General features: G+C 38.0%; 1 protein-coding gene across 8 annotated transcripts in view; it reads left to right on the top strand.

Annotated features, from left to right (window-relative positions):
• The first annotated feature begins 1,584 nt into the window (after nt 1-1,584).
• The window catches only part of LOC126765211 (uncharacterized), a 40,584-nt gene continuing 23,704 nt past the window's right edge, over nt 1,585-18,464 (top strand). For 5 of the 8 annotated variants that reach the window (XR_007668301.1, XR_007668300.1, XR_007668303.1 and 2 more), the window contains exon 1: nt 1,585-8,660. The gene's annotated coding sequence lies outside the window, so the exon portion shown is untranslated. The remainder of the gene's footprint in view (nt 8,661-18,464) is intronic. The other 3 variants (XM_050482834.1, XM_050482833.1, XM_050482832.1) reach the window with 2 other exon arrangements.

Raw genomic sequence — 18,464 nt, 5'->3', positions numbered from 1 at the left:
AAAAAAATTTTAAAATACTAGTATACGAACTAGGTCACGAATTTAATTCCTAATTTTATATGTTTAAGCCTGTTGTCTTATTTAGCAGTATGATTGTTATTAGATGTATAGAGCCGATTGGCGTTAAATAAATAAATAAATAAATAAATAAATATAAATAAATAAATAGTGTTAGTGTGACATAAATTTTATCCTGTCAAGATGCTCCGTATGCCCCGTAGGATATTTCTCCTCTTTTTATTTTAAACATAATTTTTTTTTCATCCATATTAAAATGTAAACACTTCAAGAGCTCAAAACATGCCCTACATCAGCTCGAACCTACGTACCCTGCGCCTTTGAGCAAATGATTAGGCGTATTTGCTTGCTCTTGCAAGATTGCAGATTGCAAAAATACTATACCGAAATATACAAGGGCACGAGAGCACCCATTGCCGAATCTAATGATATATGAACGGCTGATTCGGTCAATTTATTGTGAATGACTATCATGCATGGCTATTGTGAATTGGCGCACCTTCTGCATAAATTTTTAACAAAAAAAACTGTAACAAATCTTTATAATTTAAATAGAAATTATAAAATCTATTTAAAACTTACCTTCCTCAACAATTTAACGACGTAATATGTTTTTATGTAAAATGACAGCTAAAACAGGGTTGCAATTATATTTTTGAGTGACGCAAATATACATGGGTTTCGGTCTGACATATTTTACAGCCATTGCAAATAACTTTCTGCGTGTGTTTGTTGTTGTGCCGGTGCACCAAGAGGAAATATATGCAATTCTTGCACCGTGTAAGGGTTTTGCAGGAGCAAGCGATTACCCCTATTATGTTATAACAAATGCCCACTTAAAGCACCCATACACGAGCACACAAGTACGTTCGATCGGTATGTGTGTATAAATAGTGGCTTTTGATTAAAAGAATTTTACTTTATGCTGTTTAAAAATATGTCAAAACTTGACTTTTCTTAATATTTTTTTTAGTTTAAATACAAGATAATTTTATGTCAATGATAATAAACTTTGCCCTAATTCCATACGACGCTTAGTTTTTTTCTATCCTGCACGCTAATTAATAATAATCGTAAAAATGAAAAACCGAGAAATCACGCTTCAATGTTTTCGCTTTTTGCCTAAGCGCTAATACATACATATACATAGTGTAAGAAAAATAAAAGTTGGAATAACTTATTAACGAAATATAATGAAATACATACATAGATAAAAATGCTACATTAGAAATAAATTCCAAGAAATGTTCCGCTTGCCTATCGCACATGTTAACTCTGCGAAGAACTAACGCAAATGGATTTGTGTGTCGTGTATGGGCAAACGAATTCATACCGATCGAACGCACTTGTGTGCTCGTGTATGGGCACTATTACAGAGTTGGTAATGGCAATAGCAATAGATTCGACAGTTAGTATGCAAAACATTTTTGCCTGTCGATATGCCTCCATACGAATTAGTATTCCATATATTGCTTTCCATAAGCAATATGAAGTAATACAGTTAGTATACAATAAATTTTGCCTGTCGAGATGCCCCGTTAAAGAAAAATCGATGGTTATCGACCATTACTAAATAATAATAATATTATTAATTCTTGAATAACTTTTGAAAATCTGCTCCGAAACTTATTTGTTTTTCAATTCCATAAATTATGATTGTTCATGAGTGGAAAAGCTGTGAGTTTTTCGACCTTGTGTTATTATCCAGTTGTTGTAAAGTTAACGTACAATCAGAAATAGTTGCACATTGCGCGAATGGAAATGTCTATATTTTCTGTGAGGTGTTGGGTTTCATTCATGTTTACTTCAGAAACTCTTGGACCATTAGTTTTCGTTACCAATGCTCTGAGCTTCGATTCTGCGCTCTCACAACTAATAACGAACTCTTGGTTTTAGTAGCTGAGGAACAATCATCTAAAAAAATTCGTGTGGAAGTGTTAAACCTAGCAAAGCTTAGTAAGCGTGAAGGCGCTCCATGTGTGGCTTCAGCAGTTCTAAATCAGTATGGACGTGTAACAACAATCCGCACATGCTTATTAAAAGATTATTTATGCATTTCTATTGGATTGGATAATGGAAATTTATTAATTCATCGTTCGGTTATGAGTAAGGATATGTCATCTAATTTTTTTTGTATTTCAACTGGTAAATGCAGCATCATCGGTATAGAATTTCAATATAGGAAAGATTCCCTATATTTATTTGTATGTTCGGAAGAAAGAGTTGGTTTGTATAATATATTGGATAATAATATTAGTGCCGAACAAAATTTGGAATATATTTCGACTATAAGTTCTAGTTCAATTCTATATAATTCAGAAAATTCATTTTTCTTGGTCGGCAGAGAGGATGCCCTTTATTGTTTTACCATAGATGGAAGAGGTCCTTGTTACGCCATTGGTGGGAAAAAAAAATATATTACTTGTCTAAATAATAATATTGTCATATTAATTGAATCTGAAGACAGTAGCCGTAGTTATATAATAATAATAGATACATATAACAAGGCTATTGTTTTTCAAAAGGAAATTCCAAACTTAAACAAAGATATATTGGTATCCAATGACATATCCTGTTACATTTTGATGCGTAATGCGATTTACATTACTAAGGAACGAAGTCTTCTTAACAAAATATTAACGTTAATGAATAATAATTTTTTTGATCTTGCTTTAAGCCTTTGTGAGAAAAAAAAAGCTTTTGTTGGTTGTATTTTGTTGACTTCTGGAGATTACCTACTGTCTAAAGGTGACTCGATAACTGCTACGTCGAAATATAAGGAAACGATAGGCATAATAGATCCCTACTTCATCATAAAGAGACTTTTAAATGCAGAATACAGTTATCACTTATCGTATTACATAAATTATTTTGTAAATGTTAATAATACTTCAAATACTCAAATGGAACTTATGAAAAGTTGTAATATAAGAAATAACTTGTGTTTTAACTCTAGTACAGATGTCGTCTCCTATGAAAGTGAATTTTCTAAAAACTGTTTTAGCGGTACAACAATTTGTACATTGTCGGAATCCTATGAGGATGAATTGTATTATGCGATAACAAACCAGCCTATGATAATTTCGAAACATTGGAAAAATATTTTTGCTTTGCTTAAGGTGTCAAAAAATCCTATACGTTATATATCACCTTTAATTAATACACAAGCAAATTGTATTGAATATTTGGAATACTTAATATCTGTCCATAATAAATTGGTTGTATTTGACGTTCTCCTAGAATTACATTTGCTTGAATGGTACTGTGAAAGAAAAAATATTTCACCTATATTAAATTTTTTAAACAAAAATTCTGGAGCATATTCGGAACAAATTTTAATACACTTTGTAAATTATTCGTTCTGGCCAGGAGTTGTTTACTTGTGTGAAAATTTTAAAATGTTACAAATGTATTTTAGATATTGCATTAAGTATAATGATTTAGATAATGCCAATGTAAAGAAAATAAGTATTATGAGTAAAAATATTAGTTTGCAGGCAATAGATATAATGAAATGTAGTTCGCAAATCGCAAAAGTTCATTTAGACCGTATAATAACAAATATGCTTGATGAAAATAAGCAAAATATACTGGCACTAGTTCAAGCAATATCGGTTGCAAAAATTTTTAATGTAATTCACCTAAAGCAACTATTTTGCAAAAGGCAATCAGACTACAAAACAAAATCATGTATCGGTGTTAAAGTTATGGTTAATTCTCTGCGCACTTTTATTGCTTCCTTATCTAGTTTTAGATTGTGTCCAATTGAATTTAGAAACAGTGTGTGCGCTATTTGTAAATGTAAGCTAAGTCTACCTTCTATTTATTTTTTATGTCAACACGCTTGCCATTTAGAATGTGTTGACCACAGTTCAAGCGATAAATTTTGTCCTAAGTGTTTAGATCCAAAAAAGTCAATCAATGAATATAAAATCGAAATAGAACAAATTAAATGGACTATGCCTTATACAATGACAACAGTTTCTTTTTTATTTTCAAAAAAATGTTTAAACACTTCTAGCTAATAATTTTATACATTATATGTTTTTTTTAATAATTAAAGAATATATATAATTTGTTACTGTGATTATTTTAGAGTAATATGCAATAATTTGTGAGTGCCGTGCGTTAAACTTAGGACATAAAGTGATGCAAAAAACTAATTAAGTACAAAAAGAAAGAATTCCGAAACCATCAAATCGCGGCGCTGAAAGAATCGTAATCGTGCCGGGAACCATATCAGGAACGGACCCTGGTTTCAATTCGGCTAATGACTATCAACTCGGCAGCATTCTTTAAAACTTCAGGAATATTTTCTACCTTTAATAATTTGCGAGTTCGTTCCCTGTATGCATTAATACAATATTATCAATTATTCCTGAATAAGTGATAATCAAACATATAATATATTATTTTTTTATAAGCACATTTTGTCATATTTCGTTATTGAATGCAATGAAGACGATAAAATATATAGAGAAATATGTTATATAAATCTTTATACATAATATTATGTTATAACTATTGGTATCTCATCTTTTATTAAAATAAAAAGTAATTGAATTATAGAAAGGCCAAAAAATGTATCCTCAAATATACCTGAATACTTTGTGTATCGTTTTTTTGTGCATAGTATGCTTAAAAGAATGCGGACACTAAAGATTAATTTATTCTTGGTCGTAAGAAACTATATTCTATATGGACAAGTTTCCCAGTAGATGGAGTAGTACGTAATTAACCCCTACAAGACAAACATGCATTTTTCTCAAGAGTATCTCATACCTCTGCGCTAATTGTTAATCCAATATTGTTTAGGGGTTACTATTAATGAATTTGGAGAAGTATATAAATATTGAGTTATATGCGAATTAACAGGACTCCCCAGTGTTTGGCCAAAATTACACTAACTTGCATCATTTTGTGACTATCTAATCAGTTATTGCTCGTTTTAAAAATTAAGGCAGTGTAGAAAAAATCTGGACGACCTTCAATTCTCGCGGATGACAGTCAGCTTAAAATCAAGCAATTGGTCACAGCAGATCCATTCGTAACTGCCCAAGAAATCACTACACAGCTTCATTAATTCAGTAAAAAAAAAAGATATTCTCTAAACTGAGCGAAAAGTATCATTAATGCTATGTTTAAATCTCACAAGCCTCGTCGAAAACCACTCGAAAACATAATAAACCGTAGAAAACACATTGACTTCGCTAAAAAAATGCATCTTGTGTTTTGGCGGAATTTTTTACTCTCTGATGGATGTAAATGTAACATTTTAGGATGTAATGCAAAGTTAAAGTATAGAGGATATCAAGAAGTATACAACTCCAAAAATACTATTAAATTAGTAAAGCACGGAAGTGATAGAGTGATGTTGTTGTTGTTGTTGTTGTTTTAACGGAAATTTAATCCCCGTTGGGATGGTAAATGTTATTTGTGTTGTCGTCGATGTCATCTAACGGTAGGCCCAAGAAACGTGCTGTTTCGACGGGGTCGGACCAAAGGGTGGAGGGTGTTAGATGGGTAGGGTTTGTAGGGCATGCAAAGAGGTGGTCAGTGTCATGCGGAGACTCGTTGCATGCAGGACATACATTAGGTATATCAGGGTCTATTCTGGATAAGTAGGAGTTTAACCTGCTACAGTATCCAGAACGAAGTTGCGCAAGGGTAACACGCGTTTCTCGCGGCAGCTGGAGCTCTTCGTCTGCGATGGGTGGTGGTTTGACTCCAAGAACGCCATTCACGGGAAGGGAGTCGGTGAAGGTGTTGATGGCTCCGCTGTGGATGGCGGTCAGTACCTGTCGAAAGTTAGTTGCGTCCGAAGTCCGGTCGGCGTACTGTACGACGTCGTCGACGTAATCCAGGAATGACCTTTTGATGCTCCTAGGAGGCGGTTCCGCTCCAAGCAGATGACTGCAGGGGTGATTTCTGCGAAAGCATCCCAGCAGGAACTGCCTGGAGAGGAGTTCATTATGCTCCTTAACTGGGAGCATAAGCGTCTCACTGTGGAGGTGTTCAACGGGAAACTGTAGTTTCCTCATCTGCGTACCACTGCATCCAGGCGACCATATGGGGGCTGCGTAATTGAGGACCGGCCGGCCGATTGCCTTGTATGTTGCCAACAACGTTTCTTTGTCTTTTCCCCATGTGCTGCCGGATAGCGACTTGAGGATTTTGTTGCGGCTCTGTACTTTGGCGATAATCGCGGTCGTATGAGGAGAGAAGGAGCATAGACTGTCGAATGTTACACCTAAAATCTTAGGATTGTTGACAGTCGGAATTTTGACGCCGTCGACTGCAATGTCTATACTCCTTCGTCCAGTTTGTGAATATGGTCGCTGTGGATTTGGTGGGGGAAAGTGTGAGATTTCGTGCAGTGAGGAAACGAGACAGGTCGGAGAGGTAGCTGTTTACCTTCGAACACATGCCATCGATTCCATTGCCCGACGCCAATATCGTGCAGTCATCAGCGTACGAGGTTATGGAAACTCCTTCTGGTGGTTGTGGGAGTTTTGAGATGTAGAAGTTAAACAGTAGTGGGGAGAGGACACCACCCTGCGGAACCCCCTGTTTAATTCTTCTCAGTTTAGATGTTTTACCTCGAAATAGTACGGATGACTGGCGACCGCTCAGATAGTTCATGGTCCACCCCTTTAGCCCTGGAGGGAGCGTAGTTGTTTCGATGTCCTGCAGTAGCATTGTGTGATTGACCGTGTCAAAAGCTTTTGACAGGTCCAACGCTACGAGGATAGTTCTTTCGCAGGATGGTTTCTGGTTGAGGCCACGAACTATCTGGACGTTTATGACGCTAAGTGCTGTGGTGGTGCTGTGCACTTTTCGGAATCCATGCTGGTGGCTGGCTAGGCTCAGGTGGTGAGTGAAGGTCGGGAGTAGCAAGGCCTCAAGTGTCTTCACTACTGGGGAGAGGAGAGTTATCGGTCGATAAGATTCCCCTTTGTTGGCGGGTTTCCCATGTTTCAGTAGTGGGACCACTCTTCCGACTTTCCAGGTATTTGAAGAGTGGTCAGCGACAGATTGAGGACCTTGGTGAGATATCCTACTCCCGTCGAGCTTAGATGATTTAGCATTAGCATGTTGATTCCATCAGGGCCAATGGATTTGGATGATTTTGCTTTGTTGATGACACCCTGAACCACCTCATCGGTGAAAGTAAGTGGCGCGCCGTCGTTTGGCATTTTGCGCAGCCGTCGGTAAACACATCGTTTAGCTTTGTCTACCGAAGGGTGCAGTGTGAACTGCCGGCTAAAATAGCTCGCGCACTTCTTCGGGTCCGAAGAGGCATGACCATTGAATTGAACTTCAACTCGGTCGTCATGTCTCTTCGGGTTAGACAGAGCTTTCACAGTAGCCCAAAGCTTACTCACTCCGGTGGAGAGGTTACAGGACTTCAGGTGCTCTATCCATTTCGTCCGCTTATGTTGGTTTACCATACGCCGAATCTCCAAATTGAGATCCCATATTCGGGGATCCCCGGGATCGGCATAGCGTAAGGTGTCGCGCTCATTAGCTAAAACGGCTGCTTCTGCTGGGAAATTGGGGCGGATTTCCGCTATTCTTCCAGCCGGGATGAAGCGAGCGGTAGCTGCTGCGATCACCTTCCGGAATTGACGTTCGCCAACGCATACGTCCATAGGAATAGGTAGAGCGTTGAAGGTGCTCTCAGTAAATTCTGTGAAGCCGACCCATTTAGCTTTGTTAAAGTTAAAGTAGGTGCGGTTGTCCACAGAAACAAAATCAGGAGGCTTCTCGATCGAAATAATTATGGGCAGATGATCTGATGCGAGAGTTAGCATAGATCGCCAGGTTATGCTGTTTATCAGACCACCGCTAGCAATGGTAATATCAGGCGAGCTATTACAGGTGCCCATAACTCTGGTGGGGGCTTCGTCATTCATTGTGCAGAATGTCGAATCGTCAGTCTGTTCCTCCAGCTCCATCCCCCTACGATCGTTTGACAGGCAGGTAAGTCAGAGAGGGAGCTATGTTGCCTGGTTGAGCTCCTGCGGACCGTAGAGTCCTCTGTTGGCCACTCGGATTGAGTGGCGGCGCGGCGCGCGAACTATGTGCGGATTGCACAGCCGTAGAGGCTTGGGTCGCAGTATTGCGCAGACAACATGGGGCCACGTAACGCGTGGTCCACTCCCTATGAGTCTTAAGGCCTGAGCAGGTCTTAAGATGGCTCCATTCATTGCATGTGTTACACCTGACCGAGGTGGAGTTTGGATGGAGCCGTTTTGCGCATACGCAGCAAAATTCCTCCGGGCCCGGGTTGGACTCAATGCCAGCGCGAGTCAGGAGGATACGGAGCAACCCTGCTGCAAGGTATTGCTCCAGTGACGACAAACACACATTAACACTTACCGATCCAAACGGGGTTAGATCGCCGAAAGAACAGTCCTTGGTCGGATGAAATCCGAGTCAATTCCGGTGCGTAGAACCGGCTGTCGTGGGAATTGAGTGATAGAGTGATGGCTGCTGGTGGTGCTTAGTAATATGTCAAATATTGAGGTTCGTTCGTTGTGAAATTACTGCGGCAGTGCTTACTTTGATGCGACAGTGCAAAAGTCACACACAAACGCAGCATAACTATTTGGAATGCGCGCTAAGATGAAAGAGGAATTGTAAGTGAATTTTTTATTAAATATTAATTTTATATTTGATATATTCTATTAATGTAATAAGAGATGTCATCAGGGTATAACTCAATACTTCTGTTCGTATTTTTTCATAAAATTCTCACTTTCATTTTCCAACATAAGTAAGCAGTTTTTATATTTTTTAAAATTTCCATATTTCTTAGCAACATGTTCTGTTTGAAATAATTAGCAGAGTATCAGCTGAAGGCACAATTCCGATTTCTTTGGCGCCGCGATTTGAAGATACCGTTGGAAAGAAGAAGTCCTCCTGATTAAAAAATGTATATGGTTATAGGTACCGCAAACGCTTAGTTTACGAGATATTCGACCTTAAAGTTCAAAAATTCCCAAAATTCGAACATTTCAACAAGCTATTTTACCACATTAAACACACTTTACTCACATGTTTCACTTTGAATTAATTAAATTAAACTATAAACTTAAATAAATCCACATTTACACTTTTAACAGCTCTTTTACCGAGGAAATCTTTATTTTAAAAATTACATTTTACACTCGTAGTGAACACCAAAAAATTACGACGAACTGGAGCGCTGCCATGTGATAATAAGGAAATTCGCTGAAATGCCATTTTTCCCAAAAATTCCTCTATCCATTCATGTGGATATGTTCTTTATTTAATTTAATAAAGAAATAAGTAATATTATATAATACTATATATATTGTCACATAATATACAAAACAACGTTTTATCAAAAATAAATGGAAAGCGCTGACAGATATAATAACCAAAATTTAACTAGTTTATAATGAAAACTCAAATTTTGTTTCAATATCAGTGCAAGATAACCAAAAAATATAACCACTTTATAACGAAACCCCATATATTTTTTTTTATTTTAACGCAGAAAGGAGTACTATGCGAAAGTACTTCAGTCACCCCGGGTATTCGCTCGACCAGGGTTATTTTTTTAAAGCGCGGCCGAAGGCCTCTAAGGCAGAAAGGAGTACTACGCGAAAGTACTTCAGTCACATATTACACATATACATACATATGTAGAAATTATTTTTTTATATAGTTAATATAGAAAAAAGAATCACGCGAAAAACAAACAAAGAAAAATTGTTAAAAATCCTACATGTTTACTGTTTATGATGTGGCAAGGCTCGTTTTCCTCATAATTGTAAACAATCTAACCTTTTCAACGATGAGTGTGTTAAGTGATTTTTAAATTAATAAATTTAGGTAAAATATAGCAAAATAAAAGTGAAATGTGAACTTATTTCAATGTTTAGGTGTATAGTATTTAATATACAGAGTGAAAAACGTGAAAAAATTTAGTAAAACATACATGAAACATGAAATACCATGTGTTATTAGTGCAAATTTTTTAACTTTTAATCGTGAATATTTTAAAAAATAAAAGTTATTTTTTTATTATTTTTGGATATTTCTTCTCTGGAGAAGCTCCCCTATCCGCACATACCCCATTTATACGGAAATTCGGTTTTTTTACCCCTCCGCCAAAGTAATCGGAATCGTGCCCAGCTGAACATCAGCAACAGAGTATCAAGTTAGTTACAGGGTGACAGCATTGAACACGGCCTTGGTTACCGAATCTGTTTACAATCTTTTAGATGTAAAAAATGCATTTGTTACTGAATATGTCAGTTATATGAGTTATCAAGGATGGAGTCTTGTGTAGAAGTTCACACAAGTGAGGAAAGTTCTCTAATTGCCATTCACTTGCTAGTGGTCAGAAACGATCCTTTTACATATGGGTCAAGCAGCTTACGACTTTCGGTCTTAGACCACGTATCCTCTGGGTAGCCAAAGAACATCCATTTTAAGGCGAACCATGTTCTCCCCTGGGTTTGGGACCCGCCATGTAACAAACGCCAAACAATGACACAACAGCTTCGGAAGAGAACCCCCTTTTTGACCATGGCAATCGAATTAAGGGCATGCACCTGGAATGTCCGGTCAGCTGGTTGATATCCTCTTTAGACTGAAGGCTGACATCATCGCCGTCCAAGAAGGGCGATTGACGGGACAACGACTGAGGTGAGTAGGTCCTTGTGGCATTTACTACAGTGGCCATATAAAGGAGCTCAAATTCGGTGTGGAATTCGTGGTGGGAGAGACTATGTCGCCGAGTCTTTGCATGTACCCCGATGGATGAACGTTTAGCCACGAAGTTCTTTAACATATCACTGATTTGCGCCCACTCTCCAGGGTGACTCAAAGATTCCTTCATATTTGACACAACAGTCGGTAAATTCAGCCCCCATGATGAAGATTAGATTGGTCTATTGTGTCCTCTCCTAAATCACATAATGTCACTTAGCCCCAGCGCATTGATAAAGTCCAACAGATTACCGGGTGCTAGTGAGGCGATGCGATCCCTATCCGGGAACATGTATTCAAGGGCTTTAATCCTGCCTCTACAGACTGCTGTGCGATGGAGGTTTATTTCTATACACCGACTTATCGAAAAAACTTCTGCCTGGAAGATGCTCGAGAACTCTCTCATGGGTGTGGAGAGCTTTGTGCGTGGGCCCACGATCCCTGCACCGATTCCCTTTTACATTTTCGAGCCATCGGTGTACCACCTCATCGTGTTATTCTTCAACATCATCTCGAGACTCGAGTCGTTCCACTCGTCCTTCCTGCCGAGGGTGACCTTAAATTTTTTCTTGAAGTTAGCTGTTTTGTTAGTGCTGTCCTTCGGGAGGAGGGCTAATGGTATATTGCCACTTATCTTTTCCATCCTCTTGGACGAGATTACCTTGCCTTTGCCACACCCCTCTGCCGTTATTTGCAGAAGTGTGTGCTTGGCTACCTGACCGATAACCAAATGAAGCGGAGTAAGTTCAAGCAGAACCTCCAGTGCTGAGACCGGGCAGGGACCTGCGTCTTCTAAACGGGACTACGGTGGTCTTGGAGGGTTTGATGTTCAATTCAATCTCCCTACACCACCCCATGCCATCCACTCCCGGAGACTTGAATCTCTCAAACGAGGACATTGCCCACCTGATCGAGTCCGCTGTAAATAGCTGTTTGGCGATTCTCCAATCCTCGCGGGATGGCCTGTGTTCGAATACAGTCTCCGGGAAGCGCGCACGCAGAAGCTCTGTGGCTCTGTCCTTTGCGCTGGTCGTAAATGTCCCATTACCTCTTTTAATTGCTTTACTGCCCACCTCTTCTGCGCCTCCTCCTCTTTCCACGAGCACCGTCGGGCTCTGCCCGATGTGACTCACCCGAGTCCGACCTGCTACGCCTCCTGGCGGGAGTCGTGGCGGCGCTCGTAGCTGCCTCAGTGGCAATAGGCACTTTCGCCAGGCGAGCGCCGCTGCATGAGGGCATGTCATCATCATCCTCCCATGCTCCTCAAACAGCGCCCGCTCCTCTAGCGAGAGAGCGTTAAGGAAGCTAAACTTCCGCTTAGCTCTTTGACCCCCCTTTGCCTTCCGCTGCGCCGATCTCCTTTTCATTCTCTGTGGCCGTTGTCCTTTGATGTTGCTTCGTTGTCGGATTTTTGGTGTGGTTGTTGTATTTGTGTGTTTATTTGTGTTCATCTTGTCCGTCGATCCTTGGCTCAACAAGGTGAGCTGTCGCTTCTATTGTTTTAATGGGGAACTAGGGGGTCCGCCACGCCAGAGCCCCTTGACGCGGTAAGGCCACCGTTACTCCCCAATTCGGCCCGGTGTTGGGGAGGCTCCGTTAGAATACAGCCGAATTTACCTCCTGGGTGCAAATCATCCAATGAGCACGAGAGTCGCATAACACCCTGGATTAGTAGGTGGTAGCTCTTGGTTGGCGCACGCATGCGGCACCCGACATCCTGCCTGGGCAGTGCCCATCAGCACCACCTACACTGGTTGGGGTATGCCGGGTATGCCTTGCGCCTAAGCCCCTGCACCGCCTCAAGGTGCCTACCATTCGCAGAGGTTTGCGTTCAAGGATGTGGAAAGAAGTGGATGAAACCATGATGAAACATGAATAATGGTTATCTGTAGTACTAGATTCAATATATGAGTATATGAAAATTCACCAAGCTATCTGACTGGCTCCGGATTGAAAAGCCACCAATCAGAGCAATCATGTGATAGACGGGAAACATGTCTCCAGTGTTTTAGATGTTGTAGCTAAGATCTTGTTTCTGTGCAGCTTAAACCGCACGTCAACAAACGCCAGGAAAGTACGACGTCGGGAAGCTGCAATCTCAACAGGCAGCCGAATGAATAATGGTTATCTGTAGTAGTAATTCACCAAGCTATCTGACTGGCTCCGGATTGAAAAGCCACCAATCAGAGCAATCATGTGATAGACGGAAAACATGTCTCCAGTGTTTTAGATGTTGTAGCTAAGATCTCGCTTCTGTGCAGCTCAAACCGCACGTCAACAAACGCCAGGAAATTACGACGTCGAGAAGCTGCAATCTCAACAGGCAGCCGAATGATTTTCTACCCGAAGTGCACTTCTGATGAAAAATGCCAATCGTAACATGCAAACTTATAAAAATGTGAGCAGTTATTTAAAATTTTATATTTTAAAAACAAGAAACCAAAAAAAAAAATTGTTTATATTAACCAAATTTTTGTATTTTAGTTTACATTAAAAAAAAGTTATTTACAAGGTTAAAGTCATATACATTTTCAAATTTAATGCAAAGTACCTTATTTTGTCTCCTTTTTTACCGATTGCGATTAGGCGGTTCGCTACCACGGTGTCTATTTCTTGTGTGTGATCAGAATCGCAATTTTGAGGATTATAACTTATTTTAAATTTTATGCAGATCTTATGTAATGACTCATAAATGTTGGCAAATCTTGTCATTTTTGTGGTATGACACCTTCCTCTCTTGCCATATCCATAAATTCTCTACCGCCTTTTTTAAAATTCCAATGCTTCGTTCAGCGCTACGTCTACAAAGAAAATTTTGTTAATGAGGTTTCTTAATTTGTTTTTTTTTTCAGCTATCCGGACTATATTTTCATCCCCATCACTTTCACTAGAGCTCAAATAAAAAAATTCAAGTCGGATCCATTTAGATATTCAATTAAGTCTTGTTAATTTATTGAAAATTTGCAGCAGTTTTGACAGTTCCGCAACTATTGTGACCTAAAATCCAAAGCATTGTGGGTTTTAAAAACTATGGTGAATTAAAAACAAATTACGATCCGTTTCCTATCGTATGCCATATGCCAATCACCGAATACGATTGATGAATCACGGAATTTTCTCTCGTATATTTGACGATTCGTGCATGCCAGACTGCCTCCCTCGCAATGTTACAATCGACCACAACACGTGCGAGGGGATAGACACCGACAGGGTTAATGCTCGAAAATTTATGAAAAGATGCGGCGACTAATAGCCTTGACAGACGGCAGCGTTTATCCGGATTAACTGCGCACTTAATCAGATCCAAATTTGTAGGTGACAGACGGCAGCTATGCGAGTTTGAAACTCTCATAAACAGCCCATTGTCCTTTTTATAATATTTTCAATGAAAATTGATAGAAGATAAACATTACGGTTGTTAGCCGACCAATTTTTACCAAACCATTTTTTATTACAAAAGCATATCAATACATTATTTTTAAAACTGCATCATAACATAGAAGTTTTATTGATATTATATTGAGAATTTGATACACCGCTGTCACGGTTGCTTGTATTTCATTCACAATAGATGAAAATTGGCCATTTTTAACAATGTTGCCAACGAAAATCTCACAAACTCCCTAAAATTTTGAGAGTTATTTTTGGATTCAGCAACGGAGTTAGCTGTGGTAACTCCTGAATTAATCCCGAAAAATGCAATTAATCTGGTTTAACGCTGCCGTCTGTCAATGCTATAATAGAAAGTTTCAAGACATCGTTGGAATGACCAGCTGGAGAAGGACCTGGGGTCGAATCGTTACATCCGTGAACGTATCACTAGTCACGTAGAAGTCTGTTTTTCGTATTTTGACATACGTGATCGTAACGCTTCTATCGTAATCTGGCATGATGACATTCGTGAACGAGTTTATAAACGTATCCGTTCGTTCGAAATGTCATTCGAATGAAAAATGCCAATCGTAATAGACAAATTTATGGAAATGTGAGCAAATGTTTTTAAATTGTATATGTTTTTTTACAATTTTTAGTAATAAAAAACATAAACAAGAAACCGATGAATGGAATATTACTTTAAAATAAAAAAATATTTATATAAACAAAATTTGCCATTAGTTTACATAAAAAATAAAATTATTTACAAGGCTAAGGAAATATACATTTTTTAATTAAATATATTAAAGAATACTTTATTTGGCCTCTTATCGTTTGGAGGATTGCGGTGAGGCGGTTCACTACCCCGGTGTCTGTTTCTTGTGTGTGATCAAAATCGCAATTTTGAGGGTCAAATCTTATTTTATATTTTATGCAGATGTTATGTAATGCCGCACAAACGTTAGCAAATTTTCCACTTTTGTGGGATAATACCTTCCTCTCTTGCTATATCCTAAAATTCTCCATCGTCTTTTTAAGATTACTCTGTTTGCTCTGTTCAACGATACATCTAAGAAGAAAATTTTGTTAATGAGGATTCATAATTTGTTTTTTTTTTTTGTTATACCTACGCTATTGCTACGATCTCTTGGCTATCTCCGCACTATTTTTTTATCCCCTTTACTTTCACTACAGCTCAAGTTTTGCTAGTTTATTGAAAATTTTGCAACAGTTTTGACAGGTCCGCATCTATTGTGACCTAAAAATACGATCCAAAGCAGTGTGAAATTTAAAAACTATTGTGAATTGAAAATACATTACGATCCGTTTGCTATCGTATGTCATAATGCCAATCACCGCATGCGATTGACGTATCACGTAGTTTTCTTTCGTATGTTTGCCGTTCAGTTCACGGATGTAACGATTTGATCCCTGGTTTCGCTTGGAATATCCAATGAATCGCAAGAATGATAGAAACAAGATTGCGCAGTGCGCATGTTTGCTTTCAGTCAGTTGTTCTTGCTGACGTCACGGTTGACTAATTATTCGCCCGCGCTTTTGAAAGTGAATTCGATTGTGTTTTCAAGTGTTGAATTAATTGTGAAATTTTATATTTTTTAAAATGCGTTGCGCAGTGTTCGGGTGCAATAATAATAATGGTAAAAATTGTGCTACGAAATGGAGATTTTTCCATTTCCCTAAAGACATAACAATAGTAAAACAATGGATTCATTTATGGAACAGTTGACGGAGATCGTTTCATCAATGAGAGTCATTGGTAAAAATGGGTTGCTTCCATCCCAAACAGGTAATACTCAAGCTACATATATATTTAGATAAGTTGATTTTCTACAGTTTTTGATTTTACTTATGATTTACAGGTATACTCCAAAGAAATAATGCTTTGAAATTGCTGCTGGATGACTTAAGGCAGCGGTACAAAATTGATTACGTTATGACCTACCGATTAAACCAGGACGTTTTGCAAAATTTTTTTGGGACAATCAGGTCAAAAGGCGGTCTTCACGAACACCCTGACAGGCATTAGTTCAAATATAGGCTGCGTTCCTATATACTTGGTCACAACGAAGGAGCGATCACAGAAGAAGGAAATGTTGAAGTCGAAAACACGCCAGATTTGGAAGGGAATTACTTATCTCTAACCGGTAATTATCAAAATATTAAACGTATATAGTATTATAAACCTAAAACTACAGAAAACATTCTTTTATAAAAATGTGTTGATGTTAACACATGCAAATATGTACTAACATACAACTAAGTTTTTGCACTGTTTATTATCCTAATTATAATAATAATCTTAACTAACAATTTATTCCATTTAATTACCAACAGATATGATGATGGAGCATATGAGAGCCTTGCAAGCAGTATTTGTCGATGTAAATGGTACTGATTTGTATATATGTACAAATTACGTCCAGAAACACTTAGATTTAAGTAATTTTGTAAATTGTAGCTCGAAAGTAAAAGAATTGTTTTTTAGAGCAAGAATGTATTTTAGGGTTCGTTCCTTAAATAAAAACTTAATCGAACATATGTATGTATAGCAAAAAAAGAAAATTAAATAAGACAATAAATTGATACTTGGTCACAAAATATTCAATCTTTTTATTTGCATAAATGTACATTAAGGTGGAGCGATAATGTATGGTGAAAAAAATTTGTTTATGTTTTTTAACGGCATAACTATAATAAGTTGCCTTTTAATATATAAAACAAACATGCAAAATATCAAACAGCTGGCTTAATGCTTTGAGGTGCCCCAGTACAGTCAAACATTTAAATGAAACAAAAAATGGCATTCTAAGCATTTATTACGAAAAATATTCTCTTACATTACTTGAAATACTACTTAAACATCAAACTCTTTTTTTTCTATTGAAATGAGGCATTCGTTGACGTGATAGTAGTCTTGCCCTAATGAAATCAACTCGTTTATTTTCCCCACAAACTGCACTCGATGCTTCTGTTACCAACTTGATGCAGCGCTCCACAGCTTGGGTGTGGCATTGAAAGTATGTACTTTAAACGTTCGAAGTCTTCGAGCATTCTCTTATCTTGCTTTTACAATTCTTCGATATGCATGATCTTTTATAATCTCTATGTCATCAACAAGCATGACGAAAGTATCAATTTCGTTGGATTACTTTGTCAACGATTGCTTTCATATGGGAATTCAAATAACGGCTCAGGTTAATGGTTTGCCATATGTTTTTGGCTCCGTTAATGTATGATGAATTACATTTTATTGTAAACCACATTGGCCCATAAACTTTCATATAATATGTACGTGGCTAATACAACTAGCTTTTCTTCTGGGCCAGTTTTAGTGGCATACAATTTTAGAATTCGATTAGCTGTTGTTAGCCATCTAGAATGGTTAAGGGCTCTAGCTTCCATATTAGCTAAAGAGCAGAAAATATACCAGTACTCATAGCGGTCGTTATGTCGTAGAAATACTTTTGTTCGGTATTAAGCTCTTCCCTAGTTATTTCAGGTAACAATGTAGGTATAACGGTAAATTCGACTATCGGCATTGTTTGACAAGTTTATAATTGCGATCCGATGGCGCCTTAAAACCATTTAGGTCCGATAGTTTTTTCGGTCTAAATGTAATGAAAGATGACATAGTGGTAACTCATTTGAATACAATTGACAGATAAACCACTGTTAATGACCTGTTGAATTCCTCCCCCATCAGACGAATAACACCACCTTTGAAACCTGCATCCACTACAGTCCCAACGCACCCAACAAAGCTAATCTACTCACATTAACCGACTTAGATTTCAAATATAATAATATAGTGTCTTTTATATTTTTAGCAGTCCCCGACTCACAGGTGACATGACCAAAATAGTTTTTTCCTGGTTCCGATGTTCTTTCTTATTCTTCATAGTTGAAACTATATCGACACCGCCTATCATCATTTTTCTGGTTGATCTTTGGTCGAGTAAAAAACTTACTTCCTCCTTGGCAAAACGACACCCTTTTAAACAGCAATAATTCCTGATATCTTTGCACTTGCAGCTGCAGATATTAAATAATCTATGGGACTCTGTTACAAATGTTCTAATATTTTCTTGGTATTTAATGTTGGTTTGACGGCCTTGATATGGTTTCATTAAGCTCCTGTAATTGACGTGGTAGGATCGAATCAATTTTAAAATTCTTTTTACACTTACAGTTGGCAGAGAAGATTTTTTCATATTTTTAGAACTTCACCCGCTAATCTTTCAGATATTTCAAGAATTGTTCGCTCCCTAGTTGTTTTATCGGGCTTCAATTCATGTTTTATGAAC

The sequence above is a fragment of the Bactrocera neohumeralis genome, unplaced genomic scaffold (genome assembly GCF_024586455.1).
Source record: "Bactrocera neohumeralis isolate Rockhampton unplaced genomic scaffold, APGP_CSIRO_Bneo_wtdbg2-racon-allhic-juicebox.fasta_v2 cluster10, whole genome shotgun sequence".
Classification (NCBI taxonomy): domain Eukaryota; kingdom Metazoa; phylum Arthropoda; class Insecta; order Diptera; family Tephritidae; genus Bactrocera; species Bactrocera neohumeralis.
The sequence above is the reverse complement of the archived record's forward strand: the minus strand, read 5'-3'. Positions and strand labels throughout refer to the sequence as shown.